The 14,362-nt window shown below is 48.5% G+C and overlaps 1 protein-coding gene across 1 annotated transcript in view; it reads right to left on the bottom strand.

Annotated features, from left to right (window-relative positions):
• IPO4 (importin 4) overlaps positions 1 to 14,362 on the bottom strand; it is a 1,872,953-nt gene that overhangs the window by 776,405 nt on the left and 1,082,186 nt on the right. The gene's annotated exons all lie outside the window — the stretch shown is intronic.

Raw genomic sequence — 14,362 nt, 5'->3', positions numbered from 1 at the left:
TAGCCTCACCTGAAAATGTGTTACCATCTTTGGCAGGAAAGAGGCAGCACCAGTTTATCCGGAAAATAGGTGTATAAGGCAGCAGGACTGAAGCTCTCTAATGTGATGAGGTCAAGTTATTAGAACCAAAAAGACTGTTTTCAATCAAGGTCAAGAGGCGTAATAGACAACTGTGCATTGTTTCAAAAGGGGCACATATTAGGAAAGAGAACCAAATTTAAGTCCCACTGCAGCCTCACAAAGGACTTTACTGGAAACAATTTTCTAATTTTTAAGAAATCTCATCACAACTGATAAAGTAAACAACTGCGAATGGTCCATTAAATGTAAAAGGGCTGAAAGGGTCGACAAGAGAACCCACTGCAACTCCTTGCTGGGTAAAAGTTAAAACGAACAAGACATCCACCAGCTTGGCCGGCAATAGGTCCATCTGGAGGGTGCTGCATCAAGCCAAAGCCTATCCAAGCACCTAGAAGTGCACTGATTTCATGAAAGGGAACTGGCTCCCAAGATCACAACAACTTCAGAAAGAAGATCAAGGGAAATCAACTGCAGCTGTTCAATCTCCATATCCTTAAGTGCACATTGCACAGACCAAAGTGCAAGACCATGTCCTCCTCCTTGACACCACACTCTCCTGGTCCAGTCTGGAGCCATTAGGATAACTTGACCATGGTCGTGCCCAACTGTCTTCAGAACACGGGGCAGGAGAGGAAGCGCTAGTAAGGCATACAGGAGACCTGTGTTCCACTCTAGTAGAAATACCTTTCCTAGAGAGACCAGTCTTGGGAACTCCAATGGCAAAAGAGTCAACCCTGACGTTCTCAAAAGGGTGTAGCTGCCATTCATGATATGCTAGGTGCCGCCTGCGGAGTTTGAAGCTTTAGCATTCAAAGATTTCACCAAGTCATTTCTGACCAGAGAAAAGCCCTGATCACCCAGCCAGTTCCAGAGGCACAGAGTCTCCTGCACACACCCTGCTTCTTGTACTAGCACATTGCATTGGTACAGGGAGGCCTCCAATTTCAAGCAAATGGCCCACAATTCCAGTAAACTGATATGTAGGCCAATCTCCACCAGAGACAAGCATCCTCGGATTTCCACCTCTCTCAGATGACGTACCAAGCCCAGCACAACTTATCTGTAACCATCATCAACTTTGAGTGGGGTAGGGAAGGAATCTGACAGACTTCCCTGGTGCTGCAGCCATCAAAACTTCTGATCTCACTACAGAGCTTAGACATGTCAACTGGCATGGTCGAAAAGCAAGATGCACGAGGCCATTAAACCAAGGAGTCTCCTCACTGTGAGCCAGGACACAGGACTTGCTAATCTGGAGGGACATCCTAAAAACATTCCATATCTGGGATGGTTCTGATGAATAGAGGCCTCTGCGAAGGTGTGACTTTGGCATATTGATTATGAACCTATCAATGTAAAAGGTTTGCCAATAGCTGGAGGTGGGCCATGACTGACTGTGGGAGCCTGCCTTCAAACAGCCAGTCGTTGAGGAAAAGGGAGACTGGTAACCCTGACCTCTCAAAATGAGCCACAATCACCCTTGTAAAAATTCAAGAGGCACCAGTGAGGCTAAAAGAAAGCATAGCAAACTGAAAACACTTGAGGCCCACCGTGAACTGCAAGTAGCTTATGTGGACCTGCAGGACAAGGATATGAAATAGGCGTCCTATAAGTCCAACATGACCATCAAGTCTTCTGGATCCAGAGACACAGAACCTGGGCCAGAAAGAGCATCTTGGATTGTCCTTTCACTAGATGAAGCTGAGGGCAAAAACGTATACCCCTGCTGGACACTTTAAAGGACCCATTTGATTTGTCGGACATAATGCCTTGCCATCCCTTGAGGAAGTGGCAAATCCTGCCTCCTACAAGGTGGTTTTGTACCACCAAGGCCAGACCAAAGAGGTTTTGATGTTGTTGGAAAAGTGGGGGACTGAGACGTTAGCAGTCCCTGATTTCTGGATGTTGTCTACTGGGGCCATGGCCTGACATCTGAAGTGCTGCAACGCCTGTTTTGTGGGAGGCAGAGCCTGGCACTGCACACATGCAAAGCCTCTGCAAACCCCAAGAAAAGAGTGAAACTGTTAGGGAAATCACTGAATTGCTGCCAAAAAGGTCCAAAGAGCTCATTATGGCTTGGCTCTCCTTAAAATGATCCTGGGCGTGGCAGCTTTATTGCCAAACCAGTGGGATCTGCCAAATGATATGTGGCCATTATACATGCCTCAATGTGCACTGAAGCACCACACTTGTCTGAGATGCCCGTCCTAAACATTCAGTGCTGCCTAGGCATTATTTCATGACAAACTTAGCCACATCTCAGCCTTTCTGAATGGTTTGGGCCAAAAAAGCCTGCAAGGCTTCTTGGACCACTGGAAAGATCTCATCAACCATATAACAAAGCGCATGCGTAAGCCCGGAAATGGTATAATTAGCAGAAATGTATAATCACGACAATACGTTACTGTAAGAAGAATTACACTTGTAAAAACAGCAAGTAGTTGATAACAATAAAAACAAATTAAAAAAAAAAAAAAACATATAACAAAGCGCATGCGTCTAGCATCCCAGAAAGCAGAGGGCGCTGACTGATATCAAGGCTGACTAACAAACCCATTCACTTACCAAACATTTCCATATCTTTGTGACTCTTCATGGACTAGTAGTTACAAAGATATTAGGGTTCATTCTTATGGTGGATGCCTGAATCATCAAACTCTAAGGGTTTGAATGCTGGTTTTAAAAAAATCAGAGTCGACTGGAGGAAGTCTATGGCAACATGCGACTTGGTGATTGACTGTAAGGCAAGAACATGGTTTAGCCCAAGTGCCCAACAGCGAGTAAGTGAGGGCTTTGTTGAAGGGCAGAAGAGGTTTGGTTGGTGCCTGTGCAGGCTGAAGGCCCTCAGTGAGAACATTAGTGTTTACCTCCGTAGTGAGGAGGTGCAGGGCAAGAACTTCACCAGCCGATAATCATGGAAAAATACGTGCTTTCCTCAGCTGCTAGCTCCCAAGGGAAAGCCAACCCAGTATGAGGTACATCCACTGGCATCTTACAGGTCCACATACCAGGTGTCCTCATCAAAGTGCAGGACAAACCTATCCTGTAAGGAAATGCCTTCCATGGCATTGTTACCCCCTGACTTTTTTTTCATCTTTTGTTGATGCCAGTTATGATTTAAAGTGTGCTGGGACCCTGCTAACCAGGCCCCAGCACCAGTGTTCTTTCCCTAAAGTGTACCTTTGTTCCCACAATTGGCACAGCCCTGGCACACAGATAAGTCCCTTGTAAATGGTATCCCTGGTACCAAGGGCTCTGTTGCAAGGGAAGGTCTCTAAGGGATGCAGCATGTCTTATGCCACCCTGGGGACCCCTCACTCAGCACATGCACACTGCCTCACAGCTTGTGTGTTCTGGTGGGGAGACAATGACTAATTCGACATGGCACTAGCCTCTGAGTGCCATGCCAACCTCACACTGCCTGTGGCATAGGTAAGTCCCCCTCTAGCAGGCCTTACAGCCCTAAGGCAGGGTGCACTATGCCACAGGTGAGCGCATATGTGCATGAGTGCTGCGCCCCTACAGTGTCTAGGCAAAACCTTAAGACATGGTAAGTGCAGGGTAGCCATAAAGAGTATATGGTCTGGGAGTCTGTCAATTACGAACTCCACAGTTCCATAATGGCTACACTGAAATCTGGGAAGTTTGGTATCAACCTTCTCAGCACAATAAATGCACACTGATGCCAGTGTGGGATTTAATGTGAAATACACCCAGAGGGCATCTTAGAGATGCCCCCTGAATACCAGTCTGACACCTAGTGCTAGGCTGACCAGTTTCTGCCAGTCTGCCAGACAAGTTCCTGGCCACATGGGTGAGTGCCTTTGTCACTCTGTGGCCAGGAACACACCCTGTACTGGGTGGAGGGCTTCTCACCTCCCCCTGCAGGAACTATCACCTGGCGGTGAGCCTAAAAGGCTCATGCCTTTTATTACAGCACCCCAGGGCGTCCCAGCTAGTGGAGATGCCTGCCCCTCCTGCCACTGCCCCCACTTTTGGCGGCAAGGCTGGAGGAGATAATGAGGAAAACAAGGAGGAGCCCCCCACCAGTCAGGACAGCCCCTAAGGTGCCTTTAGCTAAGGTGACTCCTGCCTTTAGAATCCTCCATCTTGAGATTGATGGATTCGCCCAATAGGATTAGGGATGTGCCCCCCTCCCTTCAGGGAGGAGGCACAAAGTGTGTAGGCACCCTCCAGGACAGTAGCCATTTGCTACTACCCCCCAGACCTAAACACACCCGTAAATGTAGTATTTAGGGCCGACCCAGAAACCAGGAAATCAGATTCCTGCAACCTATACAAAGAAAAAGGACTGCTGACCTGAAAGCCCTGCAGAGAAGACGGAGACCACAGCTGACTTGGCCCCAGCCCTACCGGCCTGTCTCCAGACTCAATTAACCTGTACAGTGATGCATCTGACAGGGACCAGCGACCTCTGAAGACTCAGAGGACTGCTCTGAACCGGAAGGACCAAGAAACTCCCAAGAACAATGGCACTGTTCACCAACAGCAACATTTTTGCAACTTTGAAACAACTTTTACAGAACTCACCCTTCCCGCCGGAAGCTTGAGACTTCACACTCTGCACCCAACGTCACCGGCTCGAGCTCCAGAGAACAAATACTGCAGAGAGGACTCCCAGGCGACTGCGACTACGTGAGTAACCTTAGATGACCCCTCTGCACCCCCAGAGTGACGCCTGCAGAGAGGATCCAGAGACTCCCCCCTGACCGCGACTGCCTGGTAACAAAGAACCCAACGTCTGGACCAAGCACTGCACCTGCAGCCCCCAGGACCAAAAGGAACCAACCTCCAGTGCAGGAGTGACCAGCAGGCAGCCCTCTTCCTAGCCAAGTCGGTGGCTGGCCCGAGAAGCCCCGCCTGCATCGCCTAAGTAACCCCTGGGTCCCTCCATTGTTTCCTATAGCAAACCCGACGCCAACTTTGCACACTGCACCGGGCTGCCCCTGTGCCGTTGAGGGTGTGTGTTGTGTGCCTGTTTGTGTCCCCCCCCCCAGTGCTCTACAAAACAACCCTGGTCTGCTCTCCGAGGACGCGGTACCTGCCAGCAGACCGGAACCGGACCACCCCTGTTCTCCATAGGCACCTATGTGTTTTGGGCCTTCCTTTGACATCTGCACCTGACCGGCCCTGTGTTGCTGGTGCGGTGACTTTGGGGTTGCCTTGAACCCCCAACAGTGGGCTGCCTATGCCCGAGAGACTGAACTTGTAAGTGCTTTACTTACCTCAGAAACTTAACCATACTTCCCCCCCCACTTCCCCCAGGAACTGTTAATTTTTGCACAGTGTCCACTTTTAAAATAGCTTATTGCCATTTTAACCAATACTGTGTGTACTACTGCTTTAACTTTAAGTTCCTTACTTACCTGTGTGGAGTACCTTGCATTTTATGTGTTTAATTCAAATCTTGAATCTTGTGGTTCTAAAATAAATTAAGAAAATATATTTTTCTATATAAAAACTATTGGCCTGGAGTTAAGTCTTTTGATGTGTGTTCCTCATTTATTGCCTGTGTGTGCACAACAAATGCTTAATACTACCCTCTGATAAGCCTACTGCTCAACCACACTACCACCAAATAAAGCATTATCTAATTTTGCCACTATAAACCTCTAAGGGGAGCATCTGGACTCTATGCACACTATCTCTCACTTTGAGAAAGTATATACAGAGCCAACTTCCTACATATCCTGATTATCGTCTCCATATGGCTGACTCTGGTCAGAGTCCAAGCCAAAAATTAGTGCAGTGTCTGTGTACGACTGCGTGGTAATGATACTGCATCAGAGTTGGAGGATTGAATATTGGTCAGGTCACGTCGAAATCAGCCGAGACAAATTTGGCTAAGAGTTGGACACAACATTTTGTGGATCCTCTGGCAGTGTTCGTGCTGGTTTCGACATCAAAGGGACCGGCACAGATTTTGGCACCAGAACCTTAGTCAGCACTGATGACAGTTTAGAAACTGAAGTAGGTTCAAGAAGCACAGACTGCTCCAAAGACGGACCTGTCAGCAGTAAGCGAATGGAGGTCTCTGGGGATCCTTGACTCCCAAAGGCACACCTCAGAGAGCGGGAAGCATACAGAAGATGTGTAGCACGGGCTTCTTAAAGGCTTAGATCCGCTGCATTCTCACTGATATGCATGGAAAGGTAGGGTGCTTTGGGATCAGGGTTGGAACCAGCTCCTTGTGGAATGTGAGCAAGCCTAAGAGGCACTGTGACACTCTTGCACCTCCTTTGTTGATCAAGAGTGGCGGGAATGGGAAGAATCTCACTTGGAAATCATGTGGTTTTTCTTGGACTTACCTGAAGACTTCAACTGTAATGAAGACCTGTCACTTGAATGACTTTCGGAGAGAGTCCGCACTGGTAGGAGGTTCGCCTGGTTTGTAGTGGGTACCTTGGGTACTTACACCTAATACCAGGTCCAGTTATCCCTTATTAGTGAAATGTAGTAGTGTTCGAGCAGCTTAGGCTGATAGAGGTAGCTACAGCAGAGCAGCATAGGCGGAACTAGGAGACCTGCAAAGCTCCTGCAATACCACTTATAGTTACACAATACTTATACACAAGTAAAGATAATACTCGGAGTTACCAAAAATGAAGGTATTTATTTGGATGACAGTACCGAAAATATCTTAGAGCAGTAAAGGTAAGTAAATTACCTCACCCCAGAGCCCAGAAAAGCAGGAGTAAAGTACTGCAAGTTTCCTAAGGTCACCCTACACCTTGTTTTGGGGATTTTGCAGCAGCCAACCAAGTCTGCAAAGAACAACTGCTGGATTATTGGACCTGAAGACCTGCAAGGAAGGGGACCAAGTCCAGAAATCAAAAGAAGTTCCAGGAAGGACAGGAGCCCCTGCCAACCCAGAAGAGGGTGCAAAAGAAGAGTCCCCGGTTAGTCGAAGACTGCAGGAATACACCCTAGGAAGATGCCAGCGGTTTCCTTCGTGATCCCAGTGACACAGTAAAAACACACTGACATACACTCACAAACAGGCCCAAAGTCAGAAATGCTAAAAATGCTAGAAAGAGGCTTCTTTCTCACAGCACTCTAGACTCAGAATGGGACCTATGTGGAGTCTCGCTGTGTTTGGCCATGTAGAAGTTCACCTCGCATTCTTGGAAGTATTTATGGTTCATTTAGGCAAGGTCGTCTTAGGGCTTTGAGTTGTGTCCTGAACCTAAACATCAGAGGCACACAACATGGGCATCTGTCACAGATATCGACTTATGACAGTACTAGGAATCCGCCACAAAGCCTTAGACTGTCTCGCCTCCTTCCTACCCGACCGAACCCAGAGAGTCCGCCTCCCGCCCTTCCACTCCAACACTACCAAGATCACCTGCGGAGTCCCACAAGGGTCCTCCCTCAGCCCCACACTCTTCAACATCTACATGATCCCCCAGCCAACATTCTCAGAGGAAACGGAATCACCATCCTCTCATATGCAGATGACACCCAACTCATCCTCTCCCTCACCCGCAACCCCACCACCGCCAAAAACAACCTACACGCCGCTCTCCTAGACACCGCCAACTGGATGACCATTAACCATCTCAAGCTCAACTCAAACAAAACCGAAGTCATCATCTTCGGCCCCAACAAAACCACATGGGACAACTCCTGGTGGCCCACTGCCCTAGGCCCCGCACCCACCCCCGCAACCCACGCACAACCTCGGCATCATCCTCGACCCCTGCCTCTCCATGACACAGCAAATCAATGCTCTAACCTCCTGCTTCCACACACTCCGCATCCTAAAAAAATCTTTCAAATGGATCCCCCCAGAAACCAGAAAGACAGTCACCCACGCACTCATCAGCAGCAGACTGGACTACAGCAACGCCCTCTATGCCGGCACCACACTCAAACTCAAACTCCAAAGAATCCAGAACACAGCACACCTCAAATCCCTACACTGGCTCCCCATAGACAAGAGAATCACATTCAAGATACTCATCCACGCACACAAATCCCTCCACAACACCGGCCCAACCTACCTCAATGAAAAAGTGAACATCCACACTCCCACATGCAACCTCCGATCAGCCGCCCTCGCCCTAGGCACAGTCCCCAGCATCCAGCACACCACCACAGGAGGCAGGTCTTTCTCCTACCTCGCCCCCAAAACCTGAAACACCCTCCCCACCGACCTTTGCAAAACCAAAGACCTACTGGTCTTCAGAAAGAACCTCAAGACTTGGCTGTTCGACCAGTGACCCTCCCTCCCCCCCCCCCCACCCCCCAATGCCCTGCCCCCCTTGCCCCCCAATGCCCTCCCCCTCCCCCCAACGCCTTGAGACCCTCACAGGTGAGTAGCGCGCTCTACAGATTTTTTTGATTGATTGATTGAAGAGGTTTAAACCTTGGAGTCTTAGAAGGAGATATCCTCTCCTGCACACTAATAGGTCTGAAATATAATTAGTTGAGAAAAAGCCTCTTCAGGAGATGAAGAAAAGGGAAAGAGCCAATTTGCTTCAGAGATCAGGAGACAAGACTGTCACTTGTGCATCATCCAGAAAGAATCAGACTATCTCCTGGATGTTGAGAAATCTCTGAGAAGGAGGAAAAACACAGGAAAGGGTAGTATCCAGAATCAACCCTAAGAACTGAATGCACTGGGAGGGCACCAGGTGAGACCTGGGTCCGACGTCTGAAAAGGGCTGATTTAACAGTAGCAAGACGGTCAACGGTAGATGAGGGGTCATCCTATCAGGTGATTCGGATTTGATCAGCCAGACGTCTAGGCACAGGAGGATTGGAATAACTGACCTTGTGAAATGGGCCACAACACCACCATCATCATCTGGGTGAAGGCGTGAGGTGTTATGTCAATCCAAAAGGGAGCCCCAGAAATTGGTCATGCATACAATCCAGCACAAACCTCAAGCACTTCTGTAGGGACTACAGACACGGAATGTGAAAATACATATCCAGCAAGTTAAGTGATACATCCAGTCTTCAGCTTCCAACACCTAAGCTAGTTTCAGCACCTTCAACTTCTTCATGAGGAAGAAACATTCGAGTCGGTGTAGGTGGCAATCGTAGTGGATCCAGGCAGAGCCCTTTAGAGTCATTGATGTGGGGTCACTTGAAGGAGGATCTACTGCTTCACAACGGTCAACTCCAATTAAGAGGATGAAGATCCTGGGAGGTGGAGGGGCATCTGTGAGACATACCTTTCTTGTGCTTCTTCTACTTGCCTGATGAATGTCAGGGCAGTAATTTGCAATGTGGCCTCGAATGAGGACGGCTGGGTCTGTCATCTTGGTCTAGACCATGTACAGCTTGGCCTCATGTTCCTTGATGGTCTTTGGGTGCATGGTGAGGGAGGATTAAAAAAAAAAAAAAACAGGAGTCATGGCCCAAACCTAGACACCAAAGGAAGATGGGTTAGGTGTCAATAACATCTGTCCCTCACAATCCCTTCAGAGCTTGAAGCCAAGCACTTTATAGGAGACACTGTAACGCACTGAAGAGAATTTTTAGATAGAAAAACTCCTCGGAGAGGGTGAGCTCTGGATCAGCTCTGATGTGGGCGCTATATAGCTTTGGTAATGTCACCTGACCTTGATTTAAAGTCTGCGTCTTTTACAGGCTACTTGTCCTGGATCAAGCAAACTTGACACCGAGATCTGGGGTCTCCTCAGCAACAATGCACCTGACCTCTTCTTCACAGAGACCTGGCTCAACCCGGCGTCGGCACCTGAAATTGTCATGACCATCCCAGTGGACTACAAGATCACAAGCGAGGACCACCTTCAAAAGCCAGTAGGAAGACTCACAATCATCTACAAAGACACCATCAAATGTGCCACATTTACAGCCATAACACCCCTTCATGGAACAACTACATTTCTGTCTAAAAACGAACAACAGATTCACCCTGAAAGGCACCCCACCTATACCACGATCCAGCTTCAGCAATCTAATCACAGACTTCATTGCTTCCTTCACCACCAATTCCAAGAACTTCATACTACTTGGCAACCTCAATTTCCACCTTAGAGGACCCTACAGACCCTTGCTCCTCTGCTTCGCCGCTCACATGGACTGACCACTCCATTATACACTTCCACATCACCAAACCACACCACACGTCAACGCTCTCACCAGAACCAACAAACCCAGCCGGACCTGGACTGAAGTAACGAAGGCTGGCTGGCTCAATGCCCTCAAAACGAACTAACAACATCATCAACAATTTCAACTAATGGGTCAAGAACCGTGTAGACTCCTTCATGTTCATCAAAAGCAACAGACAAAAAAGAAACAACAAACGAGCCAGCTGGTATACGGACAACCTTCAGCAGTACAAACACCACTGCAAACAGCTAGAAAGAAAATGGAAATCCAACTACAATGCTGACGCTAGACATAGCTACAGGGCAGCACTCCAGTGCTACCTCCAACAAGTATACTAACAAATGTATACATGTGAGGTTTAACAGATACAAGGAGAGCTTCTTGGTCGTCAAAGAATACACCAACCCCGAGGGGGCAGACAACACCATCACAGAAACTTGGCAAAAAACAAATCCAATGCCTTCCACAGCAAAATACAAAGATCTACAGCAAAGAACAATCAGACCCTAAAGATGTCATCGTCAACCTGACCGCCACCAAGCAAGACTAACACCTGACTGAATGGAAAACACTCACCCAAGAAGGAACACAGCAATCAGGAAAATGGTCACTCGACTCCAACGGAGACCCATGCTCCCACCAAACCTACAACATGGGAGGGCCACCAATCAGCAACATCCTCACCCACATCACCTCCATCAAATAGGCCACCTTCCCAGAAGACTGGAAACATGCAGCAGTCCACATCTTCCATAAAAAAAACACGAGCCGAGCCCAGCGAGCAGGGCAACGTCTGACCCAACTTCCTGCTCCTATATCCAGCCAAAGTGATGGAGAAAGCCATCAACAAGCAACTCACAAACCACCTCTAACTCTGCGACCTAATGGAACACACCGAACCAGAATTTCCGAGCAACCATAGCACAGAAACAGCACCCATTGTGGATACAGAAGAAATCCACACAGTACTGGACTGTGGAAAAAAAAACAGCCCTCTTCTTACTCAACCTGTCCACTTCCTTCAGCAGTTTCCTACACACCCTTGTCAGCAAACTGCACAAAAAAGGCATCCAAGGGCCAGCCCTCAATTGGATAAGCTAATTACTTACACCAAGAACACAGCGAGTCAGACCACCCTAGACATCAGAGCCAAGAATCTAATCTGCAGAGACCCCCAGGGTCCATCACTCAGCCCACCACTGTCCAACATCTACATGGCACCACTCACTAGCATAATCAGATCACATGGCACCTAATCTCTCTTATCATACACCAATGATATCCAACACATCCATTCTCTGACTGACAAGTCCATCATCCCCAGAAACAACTTCTCTGAATGCATGATCAATGTAGCAGACTGGATGAGAGCTAACTGCCTGAAACTCAATTGCGACAAGACAGAAGAACCTATTTTCAGGAACAAGAACTCTCCCTGGGACTCCTCCTGGCTGACATCAGAGCTCGGACCCAAGCCCCCACCTACCAACCACACCAGGAACCTGGGAATCATTCTGGATGACAAGTTCAACATGACAGCACAGATCAACGTGGTCAGCTCCTGTTTCCGTATTCTCTGCAAGATCTTCAAATGGCAACCCTGGAACACCAAACACACTGTCACACAAGCCCTCATCACAAGCAGATTAGGCTCTGCAAAAGCATTCTACATGAGGCTCTCAAACCATCTCCTCCCCCGATTCAAGAACATCCAGAACGCCACAGTGAGACTCGTCCTTGATCTCTCGGAACACACCCACACTGCACCACACATGAGAGAGCTGCACTGGCTCCACATAAACAAGTGTAGCCAATTCAACCTGCACAACATGAGACCAAAATACCTGAACAACTGACTTCAGTTCCACTATGTATTGTGCAAAACTAGGCACACTGTACAAGGGGTCCAGGCAACCACATGTTGGTTTAAAGGGGTAAAAACTAGACCACCTAATGCTCTAAGTTTGGGAGGTAGCTTGGTCCAGCAGTTTTTGGAGAAGTGCAAAGCACTTGTTGCCCTCACAGTATCAATCTTGCAACTCACACACTCAAAGGAATAACTCAATTTATAAACATACTTCATATTTTTATATCAATTTTAAGACCAAAACCATCGGGATTAGTTAAGTACTTCTTAAGATATGCATTTTTGAAATTTAATAAAAATAGTCTTTTTGTGCGTACTTACCCACCATCTGAATCAATGGAGAATCGCCTTCAAAAATATATATAAAATTATACCGTTGGTTTACCAAGTTCTTCTTTTGCAGGTTGGTAGAGGTCGTCGGTGGGCACATTGAGCCAGTTTGAGGAGTTCGGGCAGCTCACGGTTCCAGCGGGAGCAGCATCAGAATGTCTATGGAGCTGGTGCAGGGCCACTGCAAGGGACCACTTGGAAAAGGTAAGTTTAAAGACTGATCCTTGGGGTCCCCTTGGAATGTCGCGGTCGCAAAGGGCAGGGGACCCTTAGAGCATAGTTGGTTCTTCTGTGCAGGGCACAGAGCGAATCGGTGAGCCAGGAGCTGTGCGCAAAGGTGCCCACAGGAGCAGGAGGCAAGTTGGTTCAAGGGTTGTTTACAGGGCAATGTGGGCACTCTGGCATGAGGTCCGGGTTGCTTCTTAAGTCCTTAGAATGGGGCTTCCTCCTGGTCCTTTTGCAGCCCTAGGCAGGCTGTTCGTCTTGGTTTCAGATGTTGACTGACCAATACCCAGCATTTTGGCACGGTTTCACCACTGGAGGGCACAGTGCCACCAAACTTGCAAACTGGCAGGGTTTGTCCTCCAGGCCGTCGGGTGTAGTTTGGTCCAGCTTCGGCATCCAGTTGGGGAGTTAGTGACTGGTCAGTGAAGTGACCCTCACTGGCTTTATGGTTCTTTTTGGTTGTAGAGTGGTACCTCCACTCTGGAGGGAGATATCTGGCGATTTGCAAAGGTTGGAGGTCCTCTGGGTTTTTGTAGAGTTGTTCAGTTGTCCAGCAGCTTCTCGGAGGTGATTGTCGGGTCCTGGGTGCAACAGGCAGGGTTTGGCGCCTTTTTTTGATACAGCAGGTCCACAGTTCTTGTGCTTCAGAACTTCTTGGTGCTGGTCTTCTTTTGTCCATCGAATCTGATTTTCTGGTCTAGGGATCCCCACTAAATACTCTATTTAGTGGGCATTTTAGGGGGAGCCTGGTAGTGATCAATGGGTCATCTACCTTAGGGTGGCTACACCCACTAACTGACCGCTTGATTTGGGCAGAGGTCACATCCCTACACCCGATTGGCTAATTTCCTTCCGTCCAAGATGAAGGAAAATGAAATGGAGTGTCTACCTCGCAGGCAACACCTTAAGGATGGTGCATGCCAGGTGGGGCCACTCCTCCTATCCTTTGTGTGGTTTCTTGCCGTTGCTCCTGCCAAAAGTGGGGGATTGCAATGGGGCAGCCATCTGCTGCTAGCAACAGGCCTGGGGGCCGAATTTCAAGAGTGGTAAGCCCTTTGAAGTTCACCGCCAGGGCAGTGCACATTCCTGTGTAAGGGAGTGTTAGCACCTCCACCAAGGAAGGGCTTTGTCTGTAACCCAGAGAGAAGAATCTCTCCCCACAAGGTTGCAGATTGGCTGTCTGGCGGTGACAGGCTGGTTAGAACGAGTCAGCAACCATGCAGGGTAGTTAGCTTTTGCAGGGGGCACCTCTATGGTGACCCCTGGGTAAATTTGATAATAAATCCAACACTGGTACCAGTTTGGATTTATCATTCTGAGTTGTTAGATGCCAAACAACCCAGGGTTCAGAGTGGCTATCATGCAGCTGTGAAGCTCGTGTTGACCAGTGTCCAACACATGTATTAAAATGGGCTGCTCGGTCTACTCACTATGCCCAAGGTTTGGCAAGGACATAGTGGGAACATAATGCTCAGGCATCTATGCCCTCACATACAGTATAGAGCACCCTGCTTTAGAGCTGGAAGGCTTGCCAGAAGGGTAACTTACCCATATGGTATGCAGTGTGTAGTGGGCAGGGCACACAGGCAGTGTGTCATGTCGAGTTTACATTTTAGGTTTGCATCAGGGCACTCAGCCTGCAATGGCAGTGCTGGGTGCACTTGAATGCATGGCCCTAGAGGGTGGTGCAATCAGTGCTGCTGCCCTCAGGGGCCTACCCTTAGTACCTCCTGCCCTGTGCACTTG

This window comes from Pleurodeles waltl, chromosome 6 (genome assembly GCF_031143425.1).
Source record: "Pleurodeles waltl isolate 20211129_DDA chromosome 6, aPleWal1.hap1.20221129, whole genome shotgun sequence".
Classification (NCBI taxonomy): domain Eukaryota; kingdom Metazoa; phylum Chordata; class Amphibia; order Caudata; family Salamandridae; genus Pleurodeles; species Pleurodeles waltl.
The sequence above is the reverse complement of the archived record's forward strand: the minus strand, read 5'-3'. Positions and strand labels throughout refer to the sequence as shown.